This window comes from Ornithodoros turicata, chromosome 6, assembly GCF_037126465.1.
Source record: "Ornithodoros turicata isolate Travis chromosome 6, ASM3712646v1, whole genome shotgun sequence".
Classification (NCBI taxonomy): Eukaryota; Metazoa; Arthropoda; class Arachnida; order Ixodida; family Argasidae; genus Ornithodoros; species Ornithodoros turicata.
In genome coordinates this window covers 20,610,454-20,625,824 of record NC_088206.1, presented here as the reverse complement: position 1 = coordinate 20,625,824, position 15,371 = coordinate 20,610,454, and the positions used below count along the sequence as shown (strand labels likewise).

The following is a 15,371-nucleotide window of genomic DNA, read 5'->3' as shown; positions in this document are numbered from 1 at the left end:
GAGTTTGCGTTGGGATTTTCCAGCAGGGCCCGTGTTTGTTTTGCGTACCCCTGATTGGACCGACGTGTAGTGACAAACATTCTGATTGGATGGCGCACTGTTTCCTTTTGTTCGGCTTATCGTATTGTCAGGAACGTGTGCTGCTCTTTCAACGCAAGAATGTTGACGTGCCGTTTCACGCCACGCTGATAGCAAGATTTCCTGTTCGCTGCGGTTTTGCGATGTATCTGTTGCTCTGCCTGTCTTTATGTGTGTTATCCGTATTCCGTTGTGTGCCGGATTTTTTGCTATATGGTCTAGAAAAGCCTAGTTCTTTGGAAGGACAACGTTGACATCCTTCCGATTGATACAAGATCGCAAGGCGCGCGCTGGTTTTTTGTGACGATGATGACGATAGCAGTAGAGAAAAATATGCGCTGGTGTTTAATACGTATAGAAAGATTGAATTTGGGGGGAAAGTAATCAAGATGTTCCACAGAATACAAAATTATTCAGCTTTCTTCGGAGTATGCTCCCAAAGCAGAAATCTGTATGTCACATCAAACTTTCTTTTCACAATTCTAATAAGTTATACACTCTATCTAATTACAACATCAGAAGAAGAGAGAAATATGTAGCTGGAGACAGTTACGTATACACTCTAAAAACAGGACTTCGCCGCATAGCACGCTGTGCACTAGCTATTGCCGCGAATGATACGGGAGTCGGTTCTGATTCAAAGAGAGAGGGGGGCGTCAGTTTGTATATATGGTAACTGACACAAAAAGGCGTACGTCCCCCTCTGTCTTCGAATCAGAAGCGCTAACCCTATCATTCGTGGCAATGGTTCGCACACAGCATGAACCCTAAAAACAGAACTTCACCGCACAGCATGCTATGCGTTTTGACCCCTGATAGGATAGATACGGAAGGCGTACGCCTTTTTGTAACACTTATGCAGTTATGTTAATCGTCACACAAAGCCGTACGCCCCGTACTTTCCACAAATCAGGAGTGATAACAGTATCGTTCCGCGCAAGAGCAATGGGTGGCCCGCACCGTGCTTTGAGGTGAAGTTCTGTGTTAAGAGTCTGAGAGAGAGGAAGCGAGGAGGGTGAAATCCTCCTCCTCCTCCTCCATGTAAAGTTCTTGTAGACCCCCCCCCCCCCCTTCCTTGAAGTGTTTTCCTGGCTGCGCTACTGAGTGACGTCATTGCGTGTCTCAAACTGGAAAGGTGGACTTGAAAGAACTGATGTTCTGAGGCTGGAACAACATAGAAGGGACAAATACATACAAAGCCTCAAAATACAGAATCGGTAATCCAGAAGATGTGGGTTCGACTCCTACAGCTGGGTAACCTTTTCAGTGACTTTCATCTTTCATCTTTCATGGAAAGGTGGCTTCTCAAATATAACCAATAAGATGCGTTTTTTTTTTGTTTTTTTTTCTTACGTTACCCTACTCCACCTCTTGTCGCTTTCGCGTAATATTTTCCCCAATGCTCGTGATCGCTGCTGTTGTTTATCGTCGCCGTACAAATATTCGAGCGAGGCAGCGTTGTTTAACTTCCTCGGAATGGAAGTGTCGCCTTGCGTATTCAGCGAACGCCACGCGCGTCACAGATTCTCTGCCTTCGGGAAATGCGGAGCTCCCTTCCCATAAATGCCTTGTTATCGTGTAACGGCTGCTACTGACTGGGAATATTTCTTTCTTTTATTTTTCTCCTTCGCAAACAGGATTTACCCAAATTGGTTGCGAACCCTGATTAAATTTCACACGTCCGTCAGCGACGCCAGAGGCACAGAACGAGAGCGAGAATGAGAAGTAAATGAAATTCACGTCGGCCACTATATCTGTGTGAGGAAGATAGGGAGGGCTGGGGAAAAGAAAAAGAACTAAGAGAAGAGAAGATGCGGAACGAACAGAAACGGTTGCAGCTTCGCACTTCGATTGGAAGGCGCCACTGTTCTTCGATTTCGTTTTTTCTTATTATCGTTCTTCCAGGTTTTCTCGCTTCCTTTCGTAATAGCTGCGGAGGTGTCGAAGCTCCAGTTCCGTTTCGTGTCTTAGATATTGAAGGAGCTGGCTGCGAGGCTCTCTCGCTTCACGATGACTCAGCTAGATCCTGTAGCAACTCAGCCTTTATCTGGGTTATCATTGCAGGGTATTGTAGCCCTGCGGATTATTGCGCCTTCATTTAGGCTATATTGGTTACATAAGGTGATTTTGTTAGACATTGTGACAGGTGTGAGGTATGTCTTTGCTGCGGAAGAAAAGGATGACAGTGAAAGAACGCCGTCATGAGCACCAGACGCTGTCAGAGAAATGATGCGTTGCAGTCTGAGCAGAACTGCATGCGCGGCTGTGCCTTTTTTTCGTTTCACTAGATTATCGATGCACATCCTTATCAAATTTTACACATTAGTAGATGATTCAGCAGAGCAGTAGCGATGGAGGAAGGGGGGGAGGGAGCGAGAGGGGCAGCCGCCCCGGGCGCCCTCGCCAGAGAGCGCGTCGAACGGCAGTCCCTGGCAGGTTGGTTGGACAGTATAAAGCGGGAATGAAGAGAATTTGAATTTACGATCACGGCAGTGCAAATAAGCGTTTTCCTTGTCTACAGAGCTTCTGACGGCAGTGAGGGAGGGAGGGGGGGGCTTCACGTTTACCCTGCCCTGGGCGCAAACTCGCCTCGCGACGGCTCTGTGGTCCAGAGTACATAATAGTCGATAAATTAGTTTTACGAGAGTACTTTTTAACTTTGAGGAGTCGCGCGAGCTCAACGTGCCTCTCATATTTCTGTCGCGTAACCATTCTTTTTTTTTTTTTTTTCGGGTGTCATTATGCGGTCACGGCCAACGACTGCACAGAATATTAGTGTTGTCACTTATGAATGGTGGAGAGCGCGGGGCTTACGCCATTTGGTGACCATTACCGCAAATGCAAAGTGTCCCAAAGAAACAAATAAATTGTGGTGAATAGAAACTCGAAATAAAATAAAGAGAAAATGAAGAAAGGGTTTCGTCCACAAAGGTGCAAGACCAGCGGCATGGGCAAGCCGATTAAAGAGTCGTTGGTGGTTGCCAAGGTCGCCAAGGTCGTGCTGAAGACTGGGAGGTGGTGGGATCGAATCGTACCACCAGCTGCGCTATCTGAAGTTTTCCCCTGGGTTTTCCGGCACCCCTTCCAGATGAATGTCGGCACAGATCCCCTTGAAGTTGGCCCAAGACGCCTAATACCCCCACTCCTTCCTGCTGTCCTTTTTCCATCTGTCCACGCCTGTACGCCGCTGTACAGCCACAGCTGCTTCGCGGCGCTAACACAAAATAAACAGAAAGACTCGTTCGTACAAAAGAGAATAAAGAAACAGATTGCTGTGGATAAAGACTCATTCGTACAAAAGGGTGTCCCACGGTGATGTTGGTGGTGCTAATGAAAGAGCTCGCCGGTGTCGGCCTCACTGAGGTGGGCAACGTCACGACTAACGCTCTGGGGAGGGGGGATGTGCGTCCTGGGCCGACTTCTAAGGAAACTGTGCTGACCCGACATATGTCTGACAGCGCCTGAGGCAACCCCAGGTGTCCCACAAAAGCGCAAGAACACATCTTCGACCAATCATCGCGAGAGAAGGACATCGTTCGGATTGATGTTGACTTAGAGCGTGCAGCCGCCGCCTCATCAAACCACCACCGGACACCATTCTGCACAACGCCCACGAAAAGACCGCATTAGAATCTCACCCTATGTACCCGTTACATCACCCACATTCAAGCTGTATCGTGTCCATTTCACTTGCACGTACACAATAATCGTTCAACGCATGCATCAGCCTCCGCTCACACTACCTATTACATGCCTGTCTGGCTGTCGGCAAATTGTGCAGCATTTATTCGGCAGGGTCATTTCGAATGCGCCGCCGCCAGTGTGAACAACATAGGAAGTGCACAGCTGCTGCCACCGCAGCCGACAAAGAGAGGGCGTAGACGGATGGGTCTCTTATTAAAAGGACGGCCACCCCTTGTGCCCGGACTCTTATTGTGCCCACTCAATAAGCCATTTGCAGCTCACTTTTCTTCTCTTTCTTGGATTCCCAGCGCATATGCCATTCCTTTCTTTCTGGTCCTTCTGCGTGCATCATTTCGCGTGTGCTGCGGAAAATAGAAGTGAGTCAGTGTTATGGAGAAGAGCGTTAGTATGTCTGAGAATAAATATTTCGACGTCACGCGAGCATTCAATGTTGTCCTCGTTCAAAAGTGAGTTTAGCTCTGACATGCACTTATCTTGAGTACCGTACTCAAAAGAATGTATTTTAAATACTTTTGTTACTATTTTAGTATGTTACCTAGTACTTTTCTCGAAAAGTATGTTTATTCTATTTCAAATACTTTTTTTTCTCTATTTTCCACTCGGTACTCTTATTACCTCTCCATTTGTTTGTTTGTCTTTGCAGCATATTCAGTTTTACAACAACAACAACTACTACTACTACTACATGAATGACAATGTGATGAGGTGTTTCACAATAAGGTACCCTTTTCGTTACCCTTAATAAGGTACCGTTTTCTTCGTCTCCCCCTTTTTTTCCTGTATTACATTTGGAGTAGCTTGTCCCGTTGTAAGCGGGCTCGCATCTCCATATTTTTTCCTCTACCATCATTATCATCATCAACAACAACAACAAATAAATTGTGATTATGACCTGGGGCGATTCACCACTGGAGAGCAGTACACTACCCCATTACACGCGAAACATTAGGGTACCCTTAGGTACATCATCAAAGTATCCTTGCTTCCATGGTCTTCTTCCTCTTTTCAGTGCATTGTGGAGAAGGACAACAACTAATAGCCACACGGCAAACTTAATGCATTAAACGGATTGGCAGTAACTTCACCTCCTAAACAGCTATCATCACGAATGACATCGTTCTCTCTCTGATTTGTTGAAAACAGGAGGCGTACGCCTTTTTTGTGACAATTATGCAGGACATAATTTAGCAGAAAAGGCATACGCCTCGTGTTTTCAACAAACCAGGGGTGAGAACGATGTCATTCGAGATGATGGTTGGTTAGGAGGTGAAGTTACTGCCAATCCGTTTAATGCATTAGGTTTGCCGTGTGGCTACACTCTTAAAAATGAACTTCACCGCAGAGCACGCTCCTAGCCAGCCATCATCTCGAATGATATCGTTATCTGCCCTGGTTTGTTGAAAACGGGAGGCGTACGCCTTTTCTGTGACACTTATGCTGTTCATAGTTGTCACAGAAAAGGCGTACGCCTCCCGTTTTCAACAAATCAGGGCAGATAACGATATCATTCGAGATAATGATTGGCTAGGAGCGTGCTATGCGGTGAAGTTCATTTTTAAGAGTGTAGGGTATAAGAGACTAGCTACACTCTTAAAAATGAACTTCACCGCAGAGCACGCTCCTAGCCAACCATCATCTCGAATGATATCGTTATCTGCCCTGGTTTGTTGAAAACGGGAGGCGTACGCCTTTTTTGTGACACTTATGCTGTTCATAATTGTCACAGAAAAGGCGTACGCCTCCCGTTTTCAACAAATCAGGGCAGATAACGATATCATTCGAGATAATGATTGGCTAGGAGCGTGCTATGCGGTGAAGTTCATTTTTAAGAGTGTAGGGTATAAGAGACTAGCTACACTCTTAAAAATGAACTTCACCGCAGAGCACGCTCCTAGCCAACCATCATCTCGAATGATATCGTTATCTGCCCTGGTTTGTTGGAAACGGGAGGCGTACGCCTTTTTTGTGACACTTATGCTGTTCATAATTGTCACAGAAAAGGCGTACGCCTCCCGTTTTCAACAAATCAGGGCAGATAACGATATCATTCGAGATAATGATTGGCTAGGAGCGTGCTATGCGGTGAAGTTCATTTTTAAGAGTGTAGGGTATAAGAGACTAGCTACACTCTTAAAAATGAACTTCACCGCAGAGCACGCTCCTAGCCAACCATCATCTCGAATGATATCGCTATGTGCCCTGATTTGTTCAAAGCGGTAGGCGTACGGCTTTTCTGTGACACTTATGCGGTTCATAATTGTCACAAAAATGGCGTACGCCTCCCGTTTTCAACAAATCAGGGCAGATAACGATATTATTCGAGGTTATGGTTGGCTAGGAGCGTGCTATGCGGTGAAGTTCATTTTTAAGACTGTAGATTATTTTTCAAAAGAAAAAAGAAAAGAGAAAGGCTGACTGATGAACATTTCGAAATGCAGCTCCTACGCTCTTAAAAATGAACTTCACCACATAGCACGCTCCTAGCTAACCATCATCCCGAATGACAACGTTCTCGCATCTGATTTCTTGAAAACTGGAGGCGGAGTCTATTTTGTTACATTATGTACGGCACAAAATAGGCTCCGCCTTCCGTCTTCAACTAATCAGGGACGAGAACGTTGTCATTCGGGAAGATGGTTGGCTAGGAGCGTGCTATGTGGTGAAGTTCATTTTTAAGAGTGTAGAACGAGCCATTAACGACTATGCTTAAATAATTAGTTTCGTGTCCAGTACTCAAGTATCTTAGCCTATCTTAAATACTTTTTGAACTCTTTGCTACTATACTATAATTACGTTCTTTTCCAAGTATTTGTACTGTATCTTAAGAACATTATTCATTCTCCAGTATTTAGTATTGTATTTTAAGTACATTTTAATAGTGTGTTGCACACGTATGGTTTAGCTATTATAGCTGCACCGGGTGAGGTCGGTATCAGGGCGGCATTTCTTTCGTGCAACCTCTGTAGTAGAGCGGAATAAATGTGCAAATTTAACTTGTTAAACAGAAAGTATTCAGCCGATGATGATCAGATCGATGATCAGATATTGATGACGTGTATTCATTTGACAGAATACATATAGTATTCTATAAGGCGGGATTTTATACAACTCTTGTCTCAGCAAAGTTATAATATGCAGCCTCCGCATAGGGTTCTGGTCAGGATGCATTCACAAATATCATCGATTTGGTGGAAAACAGAGCCGTTAGTTTCATACTCGGAAATTACAACCGCAGCGCCAGGGTGTCTATACCATGAAGAATAACATTTGGCGATACTTGTGCAGTCATGCTGATTGTCACAAGAAGGCGTACGCCTCACGTTTTCCTCAAGTCAGGGCCGATACGGCTTCAATTCATTCGGCACGATGGCTGGCGCAGAGCTTGTTATGCAGCGAAGCTCCCTTTTTATGGTGTACGAAACTGCAATTGAAGCATACAGCAACATTGCATGGAAATTTACATATAAAATGTCCCCCTCACAAGTGTATATAAAAGGAAAAAAAACAGCTAACGTACAAACGTCTCGAAACTGTGACGTCCTTGTAAGAAACGGCCAACGCGCAATTAAGGATGCCGGTGTAATTCCGAACAAGAAGGCCTCCCAAAGCACGCTCATAATCTCGTGCTGCTGCTCATCGCTTCCCCAAGCCCCGAAATTCCTGGATCCGGACTTCCCGAATAGGGACGAAGGAATTAGGGAAAAGGGGAAATAACGATAGAAAGAAAGAAAAACAATCCTCGCAAGCATTTTCTCGACCGCGGAGTGGAATTCCAATTAGACGCTAAGGACACCGTATATTTTTCTCTCTGTCCGTCTCTTTCGCTTTCCTTTGATTTTTCCTCCGCTTCAGCCTGAGTGCCAATTTCTCGTAACATCTTGAAAGTCGCTCTCTTTTTTTTTCCCTCTTCTCTCTCGCTCATCTTTTAGAGAAAATTATGCAGTGAGAGCTCTCTGTTTTCTAAATTGCCACGCGAGACAGAACGGAGAAACCGTAGCAAAAGTAGTAATAGTGCCATTTTGTGTTCTGCCATAATTATACCGTACTTACACTGGTAATTGGCTGCTTTGGTCGAGGAAAAAAAATGAAAATTAGAGTACGGCGCTCACGGCTGGCCACTACAGTTCTCGTAATTGCACGAGGAAAGAGAATGAATATAAGGACGGAAAGGAAAAAGCGCTGGACGGCGGGAACCCCAGTAACATTCACGGTATGTCAGTCGTCCGCTGTAGTTAGCGAATTCAGCTGGTCGTTTTCGTGCAGCTGAGTGTAGTATACCAGTGCGGGTTCAGCGTAGATGGTGGTGGTGGTGAAAAGGGCTCGCCGTTGTCTGCCTCACAGAGGTGGGCAACGTCACGACTGACGCCCTGGGGAACGTGCGTCCTGGGCCGACTTCTAAGGCAACTGTGCTGGCATATGTCTGAAAACTTTTGAGGAAAACCCAGACACGTAGAAACAAACGAAGAGCGAACAGAAAGACCAATGAAAGACGACGCACGTTGCGGGTTGAAGATTTTTCCTTTCTTGTCACGCGATCTGAAAGATGGCGCACACTCGTAAAAGAGAACTTCGCCGCATAACGGCCACCTTAACAAAACCACCATCCCGAATGGCATCGTTCTTCCCCTGATTTGTTGAAAACGAAAAGGGAACTCCTTTTTGTGACACTTGGGCAGTGACGTTTATTGTCATCAAAAGTTGTACGCCCCACGCTTTCCACAATCTGGAGTGGTAATGATTATGGTGATAATTATCATTCGTGGCTCTACGTTGCAGCTATGAGAAGTCATACCATCCCGTGCAGTGCTCGGCCCCCAGTGCATTATGTGGTCTTCGAAAGAAGTCCTTAAATACTTCTGAGTTGAGTTGATAAGAAAAAAAAAAGGAGAAATAGACACTCATTACGAGAGCCGGCTACTCCAGATCACTTAGAAAAACAAAAATGGCTAACTACACTCTTAGAAATGAACTTCACCGCATTGCACTCTCCTAGCCAACCATCATCTCGAATGATATCGTTATCTGCCCTGATTTGCTGAAAACGGGAGGCGTACGCCATTTTTGTGACAGTTATGAACCGTTATGACAGTTATGAACAGTTATGACAGTTGTGACAGTATGAAGTGTCACAGAAAAGGCGTACGCCTACCGTTTTGAACAAATCAGGGCACATAGCGATATCATTCGAGATAGTGGTTGGCTGAGAGCGCGCTATGCGGTGAAGTTCATTTTTAAGAGTGTACAATAAGAACAATGAGTGACAGAGACATTCAGTCACTTATCTTCGTCTGAATACCCGAAACTGTACACTCTAAAAACTGAACTGAACTGAACTTGAAAAACTGAACCCCATAAAACGCTCTGTGCCCAACCACAGTGCCGAATAATACAGTTATAACTTCTGAACTGACGAAACCGCGGGGCGTACGCCTTTTTGTAATACTTACAATCACTGCGCACCTGTAATAAACTTTATATATACAACTGCGCAAGTGTCACAAAAAGGAGTACACATCCGATTTTCGGCAAATCAGTGAAGGAAACGATGCCTTTTGAATGACGATGAAGTTTTGTTTGTAGAGTGTAGCGCCAGTAGCGTGGCGTGCAGGGTGGTCCTCCAACCATGATAGAAATTCACAGTAAAAAACGTAGTTCCCGGAGAGACATGCGGTCAAGGGATATTTTTCTGCCAATAACTTTTGCCACATATTGGTAACATTTTTATTTCATTTCAATTGACGGAAAGTTAATTTATTGAATTGAATTCCGATATTTCCCAAGGCATCCTAACGTTTTCTTTGCGGAAATGGGTTCCCCGTGGTCATTTTACTCAGTATAGCACATAATCCCACTCGTAATGCAATGGCAATTGCCGAAATAAATTCGACGAAAATCCGTGGAAATGACCCCTTGGCTCCGCCTCTTTTTTGACGGCTCGTAGTTCGAGCGCAAAGCTGCGAAGAAAGGAGGTTACATTGACACGCCACACGAGGAAGGAAAGGGTTACAAGCCTTACCCACGGAACAAACACGCCCGGTGAGTGCTGGAATTAGAGCTACCTTATCAAAAATGGGGTCACCCGACGGCGTGTAACCCTTTCCCCCCTCATGTGGCGTGTCAGTGTAACCACCTCTCTTCGCAGCTTTGCGCTCAAACTACGAGCCGTCAAAAAAGAGGCGCAGCCAAGGGCTCATTTCCACGGATTTTCGGCGAATTTATTTCGCCAATTGCCATTGCATTACGAGTGGGATTATGTGCTATACTGAGTAAAATGACCACGGGGAACCCATTTCCGCAAAGAAAACGTTAGGTTGCCTTGGGAAATTTCGGAATTCAATTCAAGAAATTAACTTTCCGTCAATTGAAATGAAATAAAAATGTTAGCAATATGTGGCAAAAGTTATTGGCAGAAAAAAATTCCTTGACCGCACGTCTCTCCGCGGCCTACGTTTTTTTCTATGAATTTCTATCATGGTTGGTGCACCACCCTGTATATACCTATCCGGTATCGTGCCCATGAACATCCTGTTGCGAACAACTCTGTCCGAAAGCTTCGTTCTCGAGCCATTCGGCTGCACAGGAAGAGGAAATTTCCTTCGATCTACGTTATGAACCATTACATCGTCTGCATCAATACAGCCGACCAGCACCGGACGCAATACCGCACGGAATGGCTATTAAAACGAGAGTATGAAAGATACTCAAAGCTATGTGTAGTATACGATCATGTTGGAGCAAAATTGCGGGGCTATATGGCATATATAAATATACGCACTAGTCGTCGTTGTACGGAAAGAAAATTGAGATAAATGGAAGGGCATTACGGGCCGTATAAAGATGCGCGCAACCGCTCGCCGCGCCCTCGTGCGGTGATGGCCCGAACAATATGATGCTGCCGCATAAACTATGCTGCGTGTATACCTTGCGTGATCCTCGGACACGTATTTTAATAAACCACATCGGCAAGATGCCATGGGGGTGAGAGGGTATGATTTACGTACTCTGCGCTCCGTTGTGTGCATACGGGCATAGCGGGGCCGCTCGCACTGCATAGAGTCGGTCACGTAATGGTATGGAGGCATTGCTTGACTGATGTGACATTGCTATCGTTCTCTCTCGTGATGCAGTGCATTTGGGAGAAGGAGACGAGGGTGAAATCCTCCTCCCCATGTGAAGTCCCCGTATGGAACCCCTCCCGAACTATTTTTCTGACTACGCCACCGGGACCCCAAGCACCTCGTTCAATATCATCGCTCCACAGAAAGATAGCGAAAAGGAAACGGCGTTATTTCTGTAGGCGGGCAGGGAGTTATCGAAGCAACAAAACGAGAGGCCGTAGTACGTGAAATGGCTTAGTCACCGTAGGAATCATTTATCACGTTCGCCTCACATTGGCGGCAAAGGAAAATGTGTGTCTTATCAAAAATTAACTCTCCCCACTTCCGGGCCACTGTGCGCAACAGTCGGCAGATACACTCCGACATACCTGTACCTTATCTACGTACTTCTTAGAGCTCGTGACATGCCGGCGACGCCGCTTGCTTCCCAATGAAAAATGCAGTGCTCCAAAGTGCTGCTTCCCAGACTTCTACGGACGTTCTTGGTGATATCTAACTCCATACGGCGTGTTAGAAATGGGATAAAGACACGAAAAACGAAGGTAAGCGAGTGAACGAGCGGTTAGGGTGGCGATGGTTTTCCTTCTTACGTTTTTCTTTAATGGCTGTACAAGCTACTGTTGGTGTTAAGTGGGATACATTATACATTTGTTGCTGCAGTATTTAAAGTTCTAAGTTCTACATCTGAACTGACGCATCATGACGCATTACATGAATTTAGTCTACTACTAACGCCTTCAGTATTTCGTGGCCCAGTATGTTGATGGTCGCCAACATGGCGTAATGATAGCACCTCCGACTGACAATTCGTGAGCACTCCGTTTCAGTCTCGCCGCTATGGCGTTTTTATCGAGTGTCTTTCTTTCTTTCTTTTTTTTTTTTTCGTGTTAGCGCCGCGAAGCAGCTCTGGTTATGAGCGGCGTATGACGTGGATAGATGGCGAGTGGGTAGCAGGAAGGAGTGGGGGACAGCAGAGGGGTTAGTATGCGTCCTCGGCTGACTTCAGGGGGAACTGTGCCGACACTCGTCTGGAAAAACTGCCGGAAAACCCAGGTGCAAGTATTCGAACCCGCATCACCTCCCAGTCTCGGCGTGGATGGGGATCATCCTAGCCACTATGTCACGCGAGCTGGTCGACTGTCATTAGTTAATACTAATGCGCAATTGAGTGTTGTAAGGCTTCACTTTCTTTCTTTTTTTTTCTGTCCGACTTTTCTGTGTTTTACCGAGGGATGATCTACTGTTACGTAACTCAGGGAAAATGGCTAGCGGGTTGCGGTTGAAGAGTGCAAAGCGCACTGTAATAGAAAATGGTGAACACCGAATAGCTTAGTGCCAAAGAGACCTCGACAGTCCTACGATCATTGCTCCGGAAGCGTCGCCAACACCGACACCGCAGGACGCTATGCAGGGATCGGAACCGGTATTTTTTTCGGTCCGGTTCGGGTTCGGGCATATTGGTTTGGTTCGGGTTTAGCTCCGCTGAACCGAAATTATCAGCTTGAACCGGTTCAGGTATATCGGTTCGGGTTCGGCTCAGGGAGAACCCCCCCCCCCCCCCCGCACATACAGACAAAAAAAATCTGTCAGCGGTCCGGGCATTTACAGGGATTGGAACAGTTACTTTTTTTCGGCCTCGGTTTAACCGGTCCACGGGCAGTAATTTTGCTACATGCAAGCAAGCTTACGCTCACCGTACACGATTGTAAGAGAAAGGTGTGAAATAACCGTTTCAGGTGAGCAAAAAAAAGGTCGGTCAGTAGTACAATTAATTCACCTCTGAACCGATTCCCGAACCGGTAACCGTATCAATTTTTTTCGGTTCAGTTCCGGTTCGGCTCAGGACAAGCAAAAAAATTGTTCGGGTTCGGTTCGGGTTCGTCAGAAAATAACGGCTTTTTTTGTTTTCGGTTCGGGTTCAGTTCCGGTTCCGATCCCTGACGCTATGTAGTGAAAGGGCACGGGGGTGAACAAGTACCTGTAAGCTTATTCTAGCCTATACTTGTCGACAGCCTCGGGTTAAAAAGAATAAAGCACACACCGGGCAGAGCGACATTGATATTTTAAGAGTATCGATATCTTATTGAGTAGCGATAAATATAGATAAAATACAATGTTTCCGTCGTGTGTATCGATACGTATATAGGTAAATGTTGTTGCATATCGATAAAATATCGAGACGTCTGTCGACGAAACATCGATGAGGTATGGATGAGCTTCATTCTGCCAGAGCCTCTTTCTATGTAACAACCCCCTCTCCACCATCACGATTAAATACTGACATTTATGTTACGGGTGTCGGTATGCGCCCGCATTGCGCATGCTCTAGTTTTGTGAGTCATACGTATACCAACGCATAACGTGGGCCTCTTAGTAAACCTACTCCTATTAGCGAACACGGTTGCATTATATCGAACTTGAAGTACGCTGTCACGACAAATCGTCACTATAGTCGGAAACGGAACTCTGCGGGAAAGCTTTTTCAGTACCAGCAACGATCCGAGGTTCTTTCTTTTTCTGCAGTCGCGCCGTATAGGATCTAACCGACATAAAGAGCAAACAAGGCGAGAAAGAAGACTCGGACAAGTCAGAAAACATACCAGACGAAAGCCCTCTTGCTGCAACAAAATCACGGAGGTCTTAGCGACGCCTCGGACGCTAAATTGGGTCTCGCAGGCTACGTAGCGGGAGCCATGTATGGCGACATGAGGCACCTACGTAGTTACATAAAAGCACACAAAACGGATACAAAGCACATTTGTGTTTCCCTTTGTGAGGAGAATTCCAATAGGATGGTAGTATATATCTATTTTGCGAGAACCTGACAGTTGAAGCTTTTGGATGGGTTGGTGGAGTGCACTTCAAGTGCTTCCAACTTCTTTCTAGTGCATCTCAGGCGGAGAGGCTAAATTGATTGGTGCGTGACATACGGTTGGAGGGCTTCCCTTTGCTTATTTTCTCCTTCGTCTTACCCTCGAAGTATTGCATTTCTTTAGTGCGTTTTCTTGTTTTATTAATCTTGCGATGAGGTACGAGCCTTACAAGTGAACATGACTTGTTCTAGTACTCCCCGTTTTTGTTCGATACCTACGAAGTAGTACGTGATGTACTTCCTAATTTCTCATATACTCCCTCTGTGATCGCGAAAATTTATCAAATTAAATACGTTATGTAGGATGATGGAAATGATGATGCCACGAATTCTCAACACCACACGACGCCGACTGTAGTCGAATTCGGTGCGAAAGCAAAGTTCTATGCATCATAATTTCATAAATACATTCCCAATTCTAGCATAGAGCTCCAGGATCAATGCTACCTCATTTCTGCTGGTATAATATGAGGGGGATTGCATTTTACGAGCATATAATGCGAGCATTTTACGTTTGCACTTTACCAGCTGCATTGTTGCTACAGCGTATACACATCATTTCTAAACATAGCTAATAACTATTTCTTGACCTTGATGATGGTGACAGTAGGAAAAGAAGATGAAGACAGCCTCGGCTGCAACAATACCAACACAAATGATACTGATGTATACACAATTACGTATAGGGTATAGTGCACACTTATTACTAATTATTATCGTTATTATTAATAAAATATTACAAAATAAAATCAAATCAGGTTAATGTCTCACAATAGACAGTGTCGTGTACAGTTAACAACAAATACAATAATTATTACTACGACGCGTATGAGCATATTACCAACAAAACAGCAAGGCAGAGAATATGTATCCCTGCTTATTTCTCAGCGGACTCTTCCTCTGGAGGGGGGAGGGGGTATTTATTTGCATACCTACTGCAGAGTCAGAGGGACGATAGACATGTCGAGTTATAACTTCGGTGACTCACCCACCTCATCGTGCGTGCGTGCGTGATAACTTATGATGCGTTCTCCAGTCATCTTCCATGTAAGGTAAACCGTGCAAAGACCGGCAAGTACCGAGAAGTGGAGAGCTAGTAATTTGTCATTTGATTAGTCACGTGACTCCTTCCGCTTCTGCCCTTATATTCTCATTAGTGCAACAGCTGGGCAATATTCAACCAATTAGGCGACCAGTTCTGCCTTCCGATTGGATATTAGTGCTAGCCCATGGTCGCTGATTACTGTCTTTCGATCGTTACTGCTGCTATGTGTATTCCTTCACAATACAAGCTCACGAGTATAAGATAAGGTAAAGTCGATGGCCCGTAATGGTAAAATATAGCCCCTGCAGAGCATTCCTTTTGTTTCTCTAATACGTAGGGGAAATCCATTCAAGTGTGGTTCGCAATGTGGACGATTGATTGATTACACTTACAGTGTACAGCGGTCAATGCTATATGCAAATGTAACAAATACCTGTACGAACAGTACACTGCAGTAGATTCGATATTTGGTTGTCTTTGTATTGTGAACTTATTAGAGGAGTCACCACATTTGTCCCACTCGATGACCGAATTCTCCACATCAAAACCAACA

At 45.2% G+C, this 15,371-nt stretch overlaps 1 protein-coding gene across 2 annotated transcripts in view; it reads left to right on the top strand.

Annotated features, from left to right (window-relative positions):
* LOC135396387 (uncharacterized) overlaps positions 1-15,371 on the top strand; it is an 85,501-nt gene that overhangs the window by 15,566 nt on the left and 54,564 nt on the right. The window contains exon 1 of one of the 2 annotated variants that reach the window (XM_064627327.1): positions 11,244-11,443. The exons of the other annotated variant lie outside the window; for it this stretch is intronic. The gene's annotated coding sequence lies outside the window, so the exon portion shown is untranslated. Of the gene's footprint in view, positions 1-11,243; positions 11,444-15,371 lie in introns of those variants that run through there. 2 annotated transcript variants of the gene reach the window in all.